Genomic DNA, 14,218 nt, shown 5'->3' with positions numbered 1-14,218 from the left:
TTCCTCCCAGAAAGAATTCCACCTCAGCAGTTTGCCTGGTACAAGTGATCTCACAACCATTTGTTAATTCCACAAGCAAGGTAGGTGCTTCTACTGTGGCTATTCCTAATCTTCTTGCACAAGCTGGTGAGATAAAGGAATGTGTACTACCACAATCAATCAAGGTTTTGAAACCTTTACCTTGATAGTCCGATGGTGTCTAAATAACCAAAAATTGGTGATTCGGGCCTTTCTTGTAAAGAGCGGCATGGAGTGTCACCCTTTCAAACTCTACTTCCATGGGCGGATCTTCTTCTTCGCACATTTTCCTATTGGCAACACAGGCGGTTCTTCCTCTGCCTCAGGTAGCGACTCTCTGGCCACGGTCAGTTCCTTGGAAAGGTGCTTGACGATGTCCTCCGCCAAGCTTGGGACATTGCCTTTTGAAATGACGGGGCTCATTGCAGTGGAAACAACGGAGATTTCGGCCATTGCTTTGGGTAGGAAAAAAGTTGTTGACATTAGTAGTCCTTGCTTTCTTTCTTTGTCCCCGGTTTTGACCTTGAACTCTCTTCACTTGGGGCCTATATGATCCTCTGTTCCGGTCATTATAAGACCGGGTTTTGTTACTTCTTGGCCTAGCCTGCACCTCCTGAATTATGGGTGCAGCTCAAATGAGTGCATCCTGTAGATCTATTGGGTGCATAGATTCGAGGCAAGTATTCACTGGTGGATTTAAACTAGCACAAAATTTTGACACCTGCTGTGTCATGTCCATTTGTGGGCATACTTAAGAAGTGAGACAAATTTTGAGTAGTATGTGTTAAGAGTGAGTTCTAGTTGTTTCAGCTCGTAGAACTCATTCATTTTCTGCGTGCGATATGCAGGTGGTAAGTGTCAAGATTGTGGGAGAGAAGGAAGGAGTCTCACTTGTAGCTTTCTTCCTTGCACAATGGGGGAATACACACAAAGGTGGAGGCTGAAAACACTTTTCCTCTTCTTAGTTGTGTAAGCCAAAAGAACTCTCGTACAAAGAAATAGAAGAACCCTATATATGGGTCTCAAACTAAACTCGACTAACTAAGGTGGCATATTAACTGAGCCACGAACTAGAGTAGATAAGGATAGCTGTCATCTAGCTATTATTCATGGACGGTGTACCAACCGCATTTGCAGCTAACAAGTCGGTGACATAAATGCACAACGGTCACCCTGGCATCTCACGAGTGGAGCTCGATATCTCAACACTCCCCCTCGAGCTCAATCCCAATTCCTGCACACCAAGCAGGTCTCTGAACTTGCGCAGCTTCTCTACGCCCAGTGCCTTCGTAAATATGTCAGCTACCTGATCCTCTGTGCTAACATAAACTAGATCAATAAGACCTAGTAAAACCCTCTCCCGCACATAGATAATGCACCTCAATGTGCTTTGTTCTAGCATTATAGACTAGGTTATTTGCCAAGTGTATACTGGTCATGTTGTCACAATAAATGACAACTGGCCCATCTATAGACTGATGCATATCATAAAGTAGCTTATGCAACCAAGCTACCTCACATGCAGCCATTGCTGCACCCCTGTACTTAGCCTCTGTACTGGACAAGGCAACTGTAGGCTGTTTCTTGCTGCTCCAAGTGACTGCAGCACTCCCAAAAGAGAACACATATCCACTGGTAGATCGTCTATCAGAAATACTACCAGCCCAATCAGCATCAGTGTATCCATGCAACTGTATCTGAACCCCAGTCTCATAAAATAGTCCATACTACAATGTGGACTTCACATACCTGAGTATGCGTCTAGCCGCATCCAAATGTGGTTTCCTTGGAGCCTGCATAAACTGACTTACCAATCCAACAGCATAGCTCAAATCTGACCTGTTAATAGTCATATAAATCAAACTTCCTACTATGCGTCTGTACATAGTAGGGTCTTCTAGAAGCCCACCTGCATCTGTGCTCAGCTTCACATTCTGCTCCAAAGGAACTGAAATAGGCTTACAGCCTGTCATCCCATATTTGGACAGCATGTCCAATCCATACTGCCTTTGCAAGAGCTGTATCCCACTTGGTGATCTAATCACCTCAATGCCCAAGAAATAACGCAGCTCTCCCAAATCCTTCATCTCAAACTTCTGCTTCAATAGCATTTTCACATGAAGGATATCTTCATCACTGTCACCTGTCATAATCAAATCATCAACATAAATGACAAGTAGCATAATACCTTTCTCTATTTTTCTCACATAAAGTGAGAAATCTGCCTTGGAAATCTGAAAGCCAATAGTGACAAGATACTGTCCTATCTTGTCAGACCATGCTCTAGGTGCTTGCTTCAAGCCATACAAGGCTTTCTTCAACCTGCAAACAAACTCAGGATGAACATCATGCACATAACCTGGTGGATGTTCCATATAGACCTCTTCTTGCAAATCACCATGCAAGAAGCATCCATCTGATGTAAAGACCATCCCTTTGATGCAGCCATAGCAATGACTGCTCTTACGGTTGCCATCCTTGCAACCGGACTGAATGTTTCTTCATAATCAATGCCATATGTTTGTGCATACCCCTTGACTACTAATCTTGCCTTGTATCTATTCACAGAACCATCTGCATTCTTTTTCACCTTATAAACCCACTTACAACAAATTGCATTCTTATCTTTAGGCAAAGGTACCAATTCCCATGTAGCATTTGCTTCCAAGGCATCCATTTCTTCATCCATGGCTTTCTCCCATTTTTCTTTTCCCATGGCTTGCTCAAAAGAAGTGGGTTCTGGTTCCTGTATCACTTTGACCATATATGCATAGTGAATGGCTCTAAATCCATCATATTTCAGCCTATCCACAGGATACCTAGCTCTGATAGACCTGCGCAAAGTAGGTTCATTCCCAGGTGCTCTCAAAACATCCCTGGTCTTCCTTACTCCAGGTGTAACAATAGAAGGAATACCCAACTCATCATCAATGCTCTATTCTAAGCCACTGGATTCACCATCCACATAAGAGTGACTGCATTCACATCAAACATGGGTTGATCTACCTTCTCTTTTCCTTTTCGTGATACCTGCATACCACTATCTGCATTGCTTTGAGAAGATTCTCCTGATCTCAATCTGCCTGTCCATGGCGAAGAATGTGAACCACTGCTAGAGGACGCTCCACGTCCACTAATATCTTGTGACTGTTGCTGTGAATTCTATGCAGCATTACCATTTTGTGCATCTACATTATCAATCACATTTACTGGTTTATACCAGCTACTCATCTCATCAAAAACAACATCTCTGCTCACTGTAAACTTACGAGTAGAAGGGTTATAGCATCTATACCCTTTTTGCTGCAGAGAGTAACCAATAAAGATGCACTTCTTAGCTTTTGGATCCAACTTGGATCTCAACTCATCTGGCACATGAACATAGGCAATGCAACCAAAAATCTTCAAATGAGAAATATCTGGTTTCCTACAGTATACCTCTCCTCTAGAGTCATCCCATGTATTGCTGCAGTGGGAGTCCTGTTCATTATGTAGACTGTTGTAGCAACTGCTTCAGCCCAGTAAAAATCTGGCAAGTCTTTTTCATTGAGCATGGCACGAGATACCTCTCCAATATGCCTGTTTTTCCTTTCTGCAATTCCATTTTGTTATGGGGTATGACTGCATGAATATTGCTAATTTATCCCATGCTCCTGCAGGAACCTTGCAAACTCATTTGAGAGGTACTCTCCCCCTCCATCTGACCTTAGGCATTTTATTTGCACACCTATTTCTTTTTCAACCATAGCTTTAAGAGTTTTGAAATGCCCAAAAACTTCACTTTTCTTTTTCATAAAATACACCCAAACTTTTATGCTATAGTCATCAATAAAAGTGACAAAATAATGATAGCCTCCAAGAGATGCAGCTTTAGTAGTCCACACATCAGAGTGGATTAATTCCAATGGCTTCTTACTCTCTTGAACATGTCTAGGAAATGGTTTCCTTACCTGTTTTCCAAACTGACAGGCTTCACATACCTTATGCATTTCTACAACCTTGAATTTAGGCAATCCTGCAACAATATTTTGGGCTTGCATTGATTTAAGTGGCTGTACATTAACATGACCAATGCGTTTATGCCAGATATCAATATCTGCAACTACACCGGTCCCATGTGCAAACATTGCTGCACTCAATTCAAGCATGTCTGCATCGAACGTAAACATTCTGCCCTTATTCTTTCTTTTTGCTATCAAGCGACCTTTATTTTTCATATCCTCAACAAAGCATCCATGAGAATTAAATTTGACCTGCAAGCCCTGCTCAACCATTTGACCAACAGAAACCAAGTTCTTGGTGATATTCGGGACATGAAATACATCCGACATGTATTTCTTTTTCCCATCCTGCATAGACAAATGAATTTTTCCAATCTGCACAATAGGATGTGCAGTATCATCACCAGTCTCCACAAATCCTGGTTTTTCCATTTTCCTTGCATCCTGCATCCATTCTGCATGACCTGTCATGTGGTTTGATGCACTTGAGTCAACATACCACACATCGTTTCTTTCTTCTGCACTTGTCACAGAATTGGTCATGTCCTGCACCATAAACAAATGCTCATTTCTGTCATCACCCTGTTTACTAGAAGATGCATAATTCCCTTGTTGCAATTTTCCATTCATGATGTCATTCTGCTTTTTATAACAATCTTTAGCCATATGAACCATCAACATTGCTGTTTGCATTTTGGCCTCTTTGCCATCCACCACGACCTCTTTGGCTCCCCTTGCCTCTAGAGTTACCACGTTCTCCTCCAAAGGACTGGTTTTCTTGAGTTTGCTGCATATTCTGATTTCTACCACGGCCTCCAGATCGGCCTCCTCTACCTCTGCCTCTACCTCTTCCAGCATTTGAGTAGAAGACAACTTCTTTTGACGTTTCTCCTAAAGAAGATGCACCACCATTTCTCTGCTCCTCAGAAATTAGAAGAGCAATCAACTCCTCAAAATCAGGAAATCTTTCATGGATGGAAATGGATGTTCGGAACTGTGCATAATCCTTTCCTAGATCATTCAAGGTCACAGAAACTAAATCATCATCTTCCACTGGTGACCCAATGGAAGCAAGTGCATCTGCAATCTTCTTCACCTTCATGTGGTAGTCATTGATGCTCATACTTTCTCTTTGCACATTGTGTAACTCTTGCTTGAGCTGCATTTTCCTGGCTTGTGTATTTGTGCTATACATTTTTGACAAAGTATCCCATGCCTCCTTTGGCATACTTGCATCTTGAATATGCACAATCATAGAGTCTGAAATGCTGATAGACAGTCAGTACATAACTTTCCTAGCTCTCTCATGCCATGCTTTAAATGCCTGCATTTTCTGTTGATTGGGAAAATCAGGAAGAACTGGTTCTTCTTCATTTCCTGCAACGAATTCCCAATATCCTTTTCCCATAAGGAAATTCGTCATTCTAAACTTCCATGCTTGGAAGTTGTTCTTGTCAAGCTTTTCAGTGACAATCTGTGAAAGAGAATCAGACGCCATTACAAAACACTGCAAAAAATTCTGTCACTGCAAAGAACACAGCTTCAGCCTCACAAGGGTAAATCTGCAAAACTGACGAAAGTGGTATTTGACCACACAGTCACTTCCTAGTGACGATTTTGCATCAACAGGCAACAAAGATGATTCTGTAACTCCCAACGTCTCTGCGCACAGGCATACGATGCGATTTCTACAGTAACTTTTCACCGACCTGTAGAACAATGGTCGCACAGCATAAAACAGGGCCTTTTCCTGACTGCGTGCAGAAAACTTCCACCTCCAAAACAGGCCCCGAAATGGCCTCAAATCAAAAAAACAGAGCAACTAAGAGCTAAAGCCATCTCCCGTAGCATATACTGCCCTCTTGCTACACCGCGAAGGGCGTCTCAATCTGAGACAATGCACTCTTGCACTTCCTGGCTGTGCTACCTGCAGAGACTTGCTCCCAAAACAGAAAAATGAAAGCAACACTGGCCCTCTTACCAGAACACCGTGAACTTGGTTTGCTTTATTGAGCTCCTTACCACGAACAAGGCTCTGATACCATGTCAAGATTGTGGGAGAGAAGGAAGGAGTCTCACTTGTAGCTTTCTTGCTTGCACAATGGGGGAATACACACAAAAGTGGAGGCTGAAAACAATTTTCCTCTTCTTAGTTGTGTAAGCCAAAAGAACTCTCGTACAAAGAAATAGAAGAACCCTATATATGGGTCTCAAACCAAACTCAAATAACTAAGGTGGCATACTAACTGAGCCACGAACTAGAGTAGATAAGGATAGATGTCATCTAGCTATTATTCATGGGCGGTGTACCAACCGCATCTGCAGCTAACAAGTCGGTGACATAAATGCACAACGGTCACCCTGGCATATCACGAGTGGAGCTCGATATCTCAATAGTAAGTATCTTCCTTGCACAGCTTTCGTCAGCTTTTCCTAGGTAATGGATCCTTCCGAGATCCCTTGATCTCTGCATCATTACTTCCACCAGATCCTGGCTTCACCGGTGAGCTTCAGCTTGGCGAGCATAGCCTGGTTGGCGGGTGCAATATCGGCTGCTTCAAAGTAATCTTCCATAGACTCTATCCAAATCTCAGCATCCGCTTGGATAGTCCTACCTTTCTCGTCAAATTCTGGCAGCTTGATTTGCTTGAGAAGAAACTTCTTCTCCTGGATCACGGCAATACTTCTCTCTCCTCTCTATGGGTTGTTCATGTGCACCATCTTGAAGGAGGAATCGGGAAGGAGATTGAAGAAAATGGTGACGGAGATTGATGGAGATGCTGAAGATTGAGGTGCAGCATTGGATTGAGAGCAATGGAGGCTCCATCTTCTGGTCATGCAGTCATTTAAGGCGTCTCGGGTTTCGAAAAAACACGGTATGACCATTTTTATGAAGAAAATGAAGGATTTTTTATAGTTTATGATGATAATTATGTCCTTATTGGATAAAAATTTGTTTGTGTGCTGGTTGCATCATGATTAATTGCTGTGTATCAGAAAATTTTGATTTTGCAATGATTTACATGCTCTATTTAATTCTTGTAAACCCGAAATGCGGTTTTTAAGCGATAAAATGGTAGTTTTTCCGTTTCGAGTGGGTAAAATGTGTTCCTTGTGTAGTGACTTCGAGGAATAAATCCTAGAGTCTCTTCTCCATATTGTTGCATTTGCCTTACTCCACCATGCATATTGCTACAAGACAATGCATTTTCAGCCACTTTTTTCTCTTTTCCACATGCTGTCCACTAATTAGTAGCATCCTGCATAGACAATCTTGTTCTTAAATAATGCTCATACTTAGCCTGAATACCCAACAAACTAGTTTCATCTTCAAATTGTAGCAATACACTAGTGGTATCACCAATAAATTAACGCTTCCTTTTAATTATGTCAATAATGTCATCATGAAATTCTCGCTTGGCAATGACAAGCACCTCTCCCAAGGTAAATTCCACCCGACTATTTAAGATTCGTTCTTCAAGAACCTTCTTAAGATCTGTGGCTCTCTCAATGTCAGATTGCAACTTATATCCTAGCTTCTTGCTCTTCTTTTTGCCCTCTTGTTTGTGATCCTGTTTTTGCTCCTTGACTGACCTCTTCCATAACATGCTCGGGAGGTGGTTGATTTTCAGCTTTAGGCTGATCCACACTTCTTCTTGTCATTCTTTTAGATGTCCCTATAATATCTTCATCTCTTTTTCTTTTTTCTTCCACAAGTACATCCATGTTTTGAACCTTTGCTAAATATGCATACACTGAATATGCATCTATCAGTGATTCCCAACCAATTATGCCACAAATGTCTTGCCCTGCATGAGACATTTCACTATCAATGACCTTTCTCTTTTTAGCTGCATGTAAAGCATGTGTCCATATTTCAGTCTTTGGACCAACCATCACTTGGCCATGCATTCTATCCAACTGTAGACCAAAAGTAGAAGCATGTACCACCGCATAAGCATTTTGGACAGCCAACTCTTCCAACAACTTCTGCATACCTCCCTTTCCAAAATTCAAAGTAAGAGGCAATCCCGTGTCCTGTACATGGATCTTGCCATCTTTCCAAAAGATGAGCTATCGTTGCAAAGCCTCCTGATAGGCAAGACAATCCTTTCTCTCGTGCTGCAAACTGTCACACCACATACATCTTTTTCCAGACTTAGGGGCTGTTGCCCATCCCCTTTCCTCTTGTCATTTTTCATCCAATTTTGCAACCTTCAATTGAAGATCCCGCATGCCTTTGACCAATTCATCTAAGACATCTTCCCTAATAGAGGAAACAATAGTAGGTACAGCCATAAGGTTAGCCATAGAAGTAGATGGCTTATTGGATACATCAACTGTCTTGCTCATAGCAGTGGGCAAGCTAGAGACATGCAATCTTTCTCTTCTTCTATGCTTCTTCATAAGTGCAGTATTAGCCTCCTTGACATGTCTCCACTCTATTTTCAAACATGTCTCTGTAATCTGATCCTCCAGTAAATCATCAAGCTTCTCTTGAAGATCAGGATCAGCTGCCTGTAGAAACAATTTAATTTTCTGACTTACAAGAGCTTGCTGTTCTGCAAGATCCAACTACTCAAATCAACTTTTTGAATTCTCTTAACAATTCTATAGCCACAAGACCCTTATTGGGTTGTAAAACCCACTCTTGAAAAGTCTTGTGCGTAATCAAACTGGTGCCATCAATGTAAAATTCTTCCCTGAGTGTCGTCTTGAAGGCTACCCAATCAACGTCCTTGTCCAACTAAATGTGGTAGGTAATTAGATAACTAAAACAACCTGAGGAAAGTGCGATGGATGTGGCCATGGGTCCGTGCTACGGATGGGTGGTCCTGGTTGGCCAAAAACTTTTCTCAAATGGACATCAAGGAGATCTTCTCAAAGGAAATGAATAGCAAGGACATTGACCTAGAGTCTAGGTTATAATAATCCCAGTTTACGCTTTTTTAGGGGAACGGAATGGGACAGTGCCTTATGGCAGGGAGGTTGAGCCTTGCATCCCTCTCGTTTCCCATTCTCCTTGAACCAAGTGCAATGTGAATCTGCTTCGGCCCTTGCGTTTCTACGTAAAGTAGTTCGCTCGAGGTTCAACGCTAGTTGCCATTTAGGAAATGACCATTAGGTGAAACCCTGATTCAGGTCAGTCCTAAGTGGGAATGACTAGAATACTTCCGCTATGTGGCAGACACGGAAAGTCCTAGATTGCAAATCCCGTGACATTCCATGGGAGTGCCAGGCGGAGCTTTATAGACCTCCTTTCCGATGGACTGCTAAGACGTGTCCTGAAGGGAACATGTGGACACATTACAAAAACATATCTCTCTCTCTACTACAACAACAACAACAACAACAACAACTACTACTACTACTACTACTACTACTACTACTACTACTACTACTACTACTACTACTACTACTACTACTATAACAACAACAACAATAAATAAGAAAAGAAGAAAAAACTACTACTACTACCACTACTACAATAACAACAAACAAGAAAACTAGACAATAATAAACAAGAAAAGAAAAAAAACTACAAGAACAACAACAATAACAACAACAACAACAACAACAAAAAATAAGAAAACCACTACTACTACTGCTACTACTACTACTATTGCTACTATTGCTACTATTGCTACTACTGCTATTACTGCTACTACTACTACTACTACAGCCACAACTACGGCGACTACGACTACGACTATGACTACCACAACAACAAACCACTACCACTATAATTAATAAGAAAATAAGAAAAAACAATAACAACAACAACAACTACTACTACTACTACAATAACAACAAACAAGAAAAGAAGAAAAAACTACAACAACAACAACAACAACAACAATAAAAAACAAGAAAAACAAACAACAATAAACAAGAAAAGAAAAAAAACTACTACTATAACAACAACAACAACAAACAAGAAAACTACTATTATTACTACTACAATCATGTGTAAAATATTACACGGCGCAGCGAACAGAATCTGAGAAAGAGATAGAGAGTACACAACAGATAAGAGGAGAATCAGTAAAATTCTTTAACTCCAAACAACTGATACAAAGATGGCTCTGTCCACCCGTGCGCTTCCACTGTGTGAAGCTTAGATGGCGATCTAGACAGAAGATAGGTGAAGAGCTTAAGGCTAGCTGGAACAACAACTCTGACTGGGTGAAAGATGAGTGTAAGATGGCTGCGAAGGGGTTTAGCTTTTATAGCCCGCGAAGGTCGTTAGGTCGGCCTGCTGACCGACCTACCATATGAGCCTCCACTAGTCGGCCAGGGAATATTCCAGGGAATATTCCCTTTACCATCGGGCCGGGGGCGCTGCCCCTGGACCCCCGCCAGGGGGGCCGCTGGCCCCCCTGGGACCCCCCAGCCAGGGGCCGCTTCCGCGGCCCCCGGACCCCACAATAGGGGCCCCTTTTAACTCCCTTACCACGCAACTCAATGCAATGTGCCTCGAGTTGCTACCAGCTTAACCACTCCGTCTAACCCAAAGATTAGACCCACAATGGTCACCTTTTTGCCATCCGGTCACATAGACCTCATCTGATATACAAGTCAGGACTCCACCAATGTCCGGGCTCACACTTGGCTTCTCCTCATAATGGGGGCCTTACAACTTTGAGCACCATGGATCATTGGTAGTACCTAATGAGGGTGGGGCATTGATCATATCTAACATCATGACTGTTACTACCATAACAACAACAAACTAGAAGAGAAGAAATTAAACAACAACTACTACTATCACTACCACTACCACTACTACTACTACGACTACCACAACAACAACAAACAAGAAAATAAGAAATTAAACAACAAGTACCACTACCGTTACTGCTACCGCTACCGCTACCACGATAACCACAAAAACAACAAACAAGAAAATAAGAAACTAAACAATAACTACCACTACTGCTACTGCTACCGCTATTACTACCACTACCACTACCACTACCACTACTGGGACTACCACAACAATAACCAACAATAAAAAAAGAAAAGACGAAATAAAACAACAACAACAATAACAACAACCTCTCCCTCCTTCTCTCTCTCCCTCCCTTTCCCTCTCCCTCTCTTTCTCTCTTTTCCTATTATGTTTAATGTTTTCTCCCTCTCTCTCTCTCGTTCCTTCTTTCCTTTTCTCTCTTCCTCTCCCTCTCTCATTTCCTCTCCCTCCCTCTCCCTCTCCCTCTCCCTCTCTTTCTCTCTTTTCCTATTATGTTTAATGTTTTCTCCCACTCTCTCTCTCGTTCCTTCTTTCCTTTTCTCTCTTCCTCTCCCTCTCTCAATATACATGATTTTTAAAAAAAACAAGTAAAAGAAAAAGAGAAGACACAAAAACAAAGCAAGAAGGAATAATGCACTCATCGTAAAGGCTCAAGGATGGATTCGATGGCTCCTCTTCGCGTCAGCGGCTCCACTTCGCCCTCCGTACGCTTCCTCCTCTTCTTCTTGAACGGCGGCGGCGGCGGTAAGAAGCTTTCCTTCTCCCTCTTTCTCTCTTTCTCTCCCTCTCCCTCTCAAATGCAAGATGGAGTTCGCTCTCTCTTTCGTGTACTCGTGCAAAATAACGCGCTTGGATTTCGGCCCATGTTTTTTTCGTCTGAGTACCATCACTATTTGCATTGCTATTAGCATCTGAGCACTGTCGCTAATAGCGATGCCACTATTTTGCATCTATGCCTCCATATCCTTGTAGTGCTAGCTAGCTGTATGCTGCTCATGTTGTCACAATGAATGACAACTGGACCATCTCCCTGCACATCCAAATCACCTAATAATTTTTGTAGCCATACCACCTCACATACTGCCATAGTAGCACCTCTATACTCAGCCTCTGTACTCGATAAAGCAACTATAGATTGCTTTTTGCTGCTCCATGTAACTATTGCGCTACCAAGGGAAAACATGAATCCACTAATAGATCTTTTGTCTGACATGCTACCAACCCAATCTACATTTGTGTATCCAAAGACCTGTATGTCCTTACCAGCCTCATAAAAAAGTCCAGAATGTAAAGTGGACTTCACATATCTCAATATACGTCTAACTACATCCAAATGAGGCTTTCTAGGCATCTGCATAAACTGACTGACAAGGCCAACAACATAGCTCAAGTCTGGCCTTGTGATAGTCATGTAAATCAAACTCCTTACTATTCTCCTAAACATAGTAGGGTCTTCTATCTCATCCCCAATGTTGGCACTCAACTTCACATTTTGCTCCAATGGTACTGAAAGAGGCTTACATGCTGTCATACCATACTTGGATAACATATCCAAGCCATATTGCCTTTGGGATAGCCATATACCATCATCACATCTGATCACCTCAATACCAAGAAAGTATCTAAGCTTACCCAAATCTTTCATCTCAAACTTCTTCTTCAAGAAGTCCTTAACTTCAGCAATCCCATTGCCACTGTCACATGTAATAATCAAGTCATCCACATAGATGACTATAATGACCAAACCTACATCTCCCTTTCTCACATAAAGTGAGTGATCAGCATGAGAAATACAAAATCCAATATTGACAAAATACTCTCCAATCTTGTCAAACCATGCTCTAAGTGCTTGCTTCAGCCCATAGAGCACCTTCTTTAACCTGCACACATATGTGGGATGCTCTAAATCCTCATAACTTGCTGGCTGTCCCATATACACTTCTTCTTGCAATTTACCATGCAAGAATGCATTCTTAACATCCATTTGCCGCAAACTCCAATCTTTGGCTACTACCAAGGCAATCACACATCTAATAGTTGCCATCCTAGCAACTGGACTAAATGTCTCTTCATACTCTATGCCATACGTTTGAGCATAGCCTTTTGCAACCAGCCTAGCTTTATACATGCTAATTGAACCATCTGCATTATTCTTAACTTTGTAAAACCACTTACAACCAATAGCTTTCTTACCCTTAGGTAAGGATACCAAATTCCAAGTCTTATTGGCTTCTAATCCAGCCATCTCCTCATCCATTGCTGCATCCCAATGAGCATGACCAACAGCAACCTCAAAACAAGTGGACTCAACATCCTCAACTAGTTTCACCATATAAGCATAATGGTGAGCTGCATAACCTTCAAAGCCAAATCTTTTAGCAAGTTATCTAACCTTGCTAGATCTGTGTGCCATCGGATCACTCAATGGAGCCTTTACATTACTATGAGCTCTTTGTGCACTTGGTGTCTTGACTAAAGGAATACCAAGCTCATCATCCAAACTCTCCGAACCACTAGAATCTCCATCAAATCCCAAATGACTAGTAGATGCATCATTACTATCCAAAACTTTCTTCTTTCATTTGTCCTTCCTTGCAACACTTATAGATCCACCTGAAGATTTGGGGCTACTCCTTAGTCTCCCAGACCAAGGGATCACTGTAGGTATAGTACCAGATGATGTTTCTGGTCCACTAAGACTCCCTGATTCTTGTTTTTCTTTTTGCACATAGCTGTCGTGATCATTATCATCATCTAATACATCACTGGTAGGTGCATATCAGCTGCCCATCTCACCAAAGATAACATCCCTGCTCACTCTGAACTCACGTGTGACAGGGTTATAACAACGATACCCTTTTTTGCTCTAAAGAGTACCCAATGAAAATACATTTTTCAGTTTTTGGATCAAGCTTCTTCCGTATCTCATATGGCACATGAACATATGCAACACATCCAAATACCTTCAAGTGTGATACATCGGGCTTCTTGCCAGTAAAGCACTCTTTAGAATTCATCCCATGAACTATAGCCATGGGAGTTCTGTTCATAATGTAGACAACAGTATGGACAACCTCAGACAAAAAATGTTTAGGCATATTCTTTTCAGCCATTAATGTCTGTGCAACTTTTGCAATATGCCTATTTTTTCTTTCTGCAACCCCATTTTGCTGTGGGATATACCTACAAGTAGATTGCCTCTTTATTCCATGAGTCCTCAAGAAGCCAGTAAACTCATTAGAGAGGTACTCTCCCCCTCCATCTGATCTCAAGCACTTCACTTTTAAGCATGTTTCCGTTTCAACAGTTGCCTTAAAAGATTTGAAGTGCTCAAATACATCAGTATTTTCCTTCATGAAGTATACCCATAACTTCCTTGAACAGTTATCAATAAATGTGACAAAGTATTTGCTGCCACCAAGAGATACATTCTGTGTAGGCCCCC

Source organism: Lygodium microphyllum, chromosome 19 (assembly GCF_053477565.2).
Source record: "Lygodium microphyllum isolate KBCC chromosome 19, Lygodium_microphyllum_v1.1.10, whole genome shotgun sequence".
NCBI classification, from domain to species: domain Eukaryota; kingdom Viridiplantae; phylum Streptophyta; class Polypodiopsida; order Schizaeales; family Lygodiaceae; genus Lygodium; species Lygodium microphyllum.
This window is presented reverse-complemented; position numbering follows the sequence as displayed.